The 4,140-nt window shown below is 49.8% G+C and overlaps 1 pseudogene; it reads right to left on the reverse strand.

Annotated features, from left to right (window-relative positions):
- Nucleotides 1-428: 428 nt before the first annotated feature.
- Nucleotides 429-3,916, reverse strand: LOC129149950 (nuclear prelamin A recognition factor-like; annotated as a pseudogene).
- Between the last annotated feature and the right edge of the window lie 224 nt (nucleotides 3,917-4,140).

Here is a 4,140-nt window from a genome sequence, read left to right on the forward strand (position 1 = left end):
GCTTTGGAACATTGCTTGGTTAAATAATAAACATCTAAATATTTTAAAATAAGATACTGAAACAGTAATTAATTTGAGTTTGCCTCTTAGGGAAAATATAGAGCAGGGGTCCTCAAACTACGGCCCGCGGGCCACATGCGGCCCGCCGAGGACATTTATCCGGCCCGCCAGGTGTTTTTGCCGCTGCTGCCTGTCCTGCTTAGCAGCCAACTCGTCCCAGGCCCACAGTGCGCATGTGTGGAATGTGCGCCGCACTCTCTGACTCCCCTCCAACGGTCTGGGGGACAGTGAACTGGCCCCCTTTTAAAAAGTTTGAGGACCCCTGATATAGAGGATAGATTTGAATCTATTAATGAATAAGTCTTGTATTTTATTTGAAATATCTCTTAAAATGTGAATGTATTGCTAATCTGAGGAATATTAATTACTTACATGCCACCTAAAAATTAAGGTTTCTAAGAGTTAAGAATTCAAAAATTATGAAAAGAAATTATGATTTTGGTATAATACAGAAAGCATGAGGAATGAACGTGCATTTTGAAGGAGAAAGAAAATGGTTTCTAAAGCTGGTTATTTATTAAAGTTATAAGATTTCTAAAGAAAGATTTGTGAAAGTTATAAAATGTTTGTAAAGAAAAATGTGGGAAAGAAGTTGAAAAAATGACACAGGCCAGCAAGCCAGAATAAGTAGAATAGAAAAACTGAAATAAACAGCAGTTTGGAGCTATCTAGTAAATCCTATCTTCCCTAAACCAAGGACACTTAAGAGTAAATGATTTGCATTTTGCTGGAGAGTAAATAGCTTATATCAATGTACTCAGGGAGACTGATAGCAGAAATCCAATTAATATCATTTGCTGACTGCAACCAAGGACAAATTAAGTTAGAAAATAAACCTTATTTTGGTTAGTCCTTTTCTGAAGCAAAAGTTCTATAAATTATTATTTTATGTTACTAGAGGCCCAGTGCACTGGGGGAGAGGGAGTCCCTCAGCCTGGCCTGCACCATCTCACAGTCCAGGACCCCTCAGGGGATGTCCGCCTGCCGGCTTAGGCCCATTCCGGAACGGGCCTAAGCCAACAGTTGGAAATCCCTCTCGCAGTCCAGGACCCCTCACTCCTTACCACCTGCCTGCTCACTGCTCCTTACCACTTAGCTCGCTGCTCCTTAATGCTGCGATGGAGGCAGGAGAGGCTCCCGCCACTGCCACTGCGCCCGCCAGCCGTGAGCTCTATCTTTCTGTGTAGTTGTCTGTGGGTCAATTGCTCTCTTCCTTCTCACTTAGGGCGAGCAGCATGTGAGGGCAGAGTGCACTGTCATGGAACGCAGAGGGCTTCCTGGAGCTAAGGGGAGTGGCTGGGCCCAAGGGGTGAGAGGTGGACACAGAGAACGCTATCTCACCCAATTGTGGGGTGGGCTGGCCGGCCTTCATCTGCCTGACTCTACCCAGGGTGGGACCGAGCAGGGTGTCCCCCTCTCCATTCTCCATCCTTCCATCTGTGACACCTGTCACCCTTGCCAGGCCTCCCCCAAAGTGAGTTCAGCTCAATCCCTGAATGTAAAAGGGCACGGGGGTGGGGGGGCTGGGGATTCCATTCCAGTGCCCCCTGATTCCCAGCAACAGGACCTGGTCGACAGGACCTGATCTCAGGACGGTGGCCACAGCTGCAGAACATAGATTTGTTTCAAGAAAAGTTGGGAATTCAGACTTTCCTATGAGCCCCTATTCCAAAAGGTGGCAGTTTATTCACATTGTGGCAAAGACACCTTCAAGAGTAACATAAGTGGGTAAAGTCAGGGCCAAGCAGGGCCATTTCCTCATCCAATCTCTCTGAGGTGCGTGAGCAGAACCAAGTCTCAGCTGTTGCAGGACACTTCTGGGGCTTTTTTAAGCCTAAAGGACAGTAGTCTGTCTCCATTCTTGTTCTTTGGGATTTTTTCATCATGGGATAAGAGGATACACACACTGGGGCAATCCTCTTGAGATACAATATTCCAGTTGCACTCATGTGATGTCACCCTTGAAAGGGACAGAGAGGCTCTGCTGTGCTTTGAGGCTGCTTACGGCTTTCGGAACATCCAGAAGTGGTCCTGAAGCTGTAGAGGCAAGTTCCCTTGCCACTTTGTGGCAAGTTCCCTTGGCCCTGCTTGGCCCTGACTTTACCCACTTATGTTACTCTTGAAGGTGTCTTTGCCACAATGTGAATAAACTGCCACCTTTTGGAATAGGGGCTCATAGGAAAGTCTGAATTCCCAACTTTTCTTGAAACAAATCTATGTTCTGCAGCTGTGGCCACCGTCCTGAGATCAGCTGGACTCTGGACGTTGACTGCAGCATTCTCTTGGTCATTGGTTTTTATTTTTTTACTATCTTCCTTCCGTGTGCAGTGATCACACTTCATCTGGAGTGGGGGCACAGTGCCCCTCAGAGGGAGGGAGCCAACAGATGGGGAGCAGGGAATTCTGAAAACCAAAGCGATGACAGAGATGCTAAGCCTTTCCTTCACATGTCTGACACCCCTCTTCAGGTGGCCTGCAGGCCGGGCGTCTGCTGGACCTTTACCATTTGATGTCCTGGCAGGCTGCCCTGGGCCCTGATAGGTGGTGTGCAGGGCCTCCTGGGCCCAGGGGGAGTCACCTACCCACCCCAGCCACTCCTGGTACAGCTCCTGCACATGGGCGCTGGTCTCTGGTGGCGACACCGGGATGGCAACGTAGATGCCTTCCATCTGCCGCAGCAGTGCCCTGTCTGCACACCTGTCCTCCACCTGGGCCTGACCCTTGCCACTTAGGCATCCCCGGCGCAGGCCAGGACCTCCACAAAGTGGCAAGGGAACTTGCCTCTACAGCTTCAGGACCACTTCTGGATGTTCCGAAAGCCGTAAGCAGCCTCAAAGCACAGCAGAGCCTCTCTGTCCCTTTCAAGGGTGACCTCCTGGAAGTCTTTGTTCCTCAGGGTGTGGTAGGTGAGCACTCCCACGTCCTCATTGAACAGCTCCTTGGCCATGTGCCTGAAGATGTGTGCCAGGTACCCGTCTGAGCTGGCACCCTAGTGAAGCCTCACCTCCTTCTCCTTCATGTCTCCAAACAGAGTGTCCACAGTGGCATCATTCGAGGCAAGGTCACTTTGCTCCATTATCTGGACAATTTCACCTGAAGTTAACATGCAGTCAGCACCCTGGGAACTATGTAAAGATGTAGGAACATCTTCTCAAAGGGCCTCCAGTTTCTTGTCATAACACGGGGCCGCAATGACGTGGAAAATCTTGTCTGGGGACAGGTTCTGTCATCTGGCGAAGTAATCCTTCACCAGAGAGCCCATGATCTGCTGGGAAGACTTGGCCGTGCAGAGGTGGAGGTGATGGGGTGACCCAGCACACACTCTGCATATTGGTCCCAGCCAGGGCAGGTGGAGGTCAGCATGGGTAGCCAGGGCTCTTCCTCATGGTGCTGGCAGTATTGATGCACAAATTCCATCAGACTCTCCAGGATGCTGAAGTCCACAGCTATCTTCATGTCAAAGACAGTGCACCCGAAGGCTTTTGAGAAAACCACAGAGCCTTCTGGGTGCATCAGTGACACTAAGGTTGAATTTAGCAGCAAAATAAGGCAGAGACTGAGGACACATGGACACTGCCAGCACCTTGTGCTGTGAGGTATCACATTTCTTTTTAAGGTTCAGAACACAGAAGAAGTCCTTGGTGTTCTGTTGAGAAACTTGAACTCCTTCTGCAGTCACACTACTGTCACATGCCAGGCAGTCACTCAGAAATATCTTGGCATCAGCCAGCTTATGGAATTCTCTCTTCTCTTCATTCTCTTGAGCTGGACTCTGGACGTTGACTGCAGCATTCTCTTGGTCATTGGTTTTTATTTTTTTACTATCTTCCTTCCATGTGCAGTGATCACACTTCATCTGGAGTGGGGGCCAGCTCGAGTGACCTGGAGGAAGCACAGGGAGAGCAGTCAGTCACCGCTGGTCACCCCTGGTGCTGCTGGAGATTATCCTTTCTTCCTTGTGGAGCGTCTAGGGAGGGGAAGCAGCCGCAGTGTCCGAGGCCGAGTTCCAGGAGGCTGGCAGCACTGTCGGGATCGTGCCAGCAGTGCTGGTCTGTTGGTGCCTGGCCTGTCTTCTGGACA

Source organism: Eptesicus fuscus, chromosome 1, assembly GCF_027574615.1.
Source record: "Eptesicus fuscus isolate TK198812 chromosome 1, DD_ASM_mEF_20220401, whole genome shotgun sequence".
Lineage (NCBI taxonomy): Eukaryota > Metazoa > Chordata > Mammalia > Chiroptera > Vespertilionidae > Eptesicus > Eptesicus fuscus.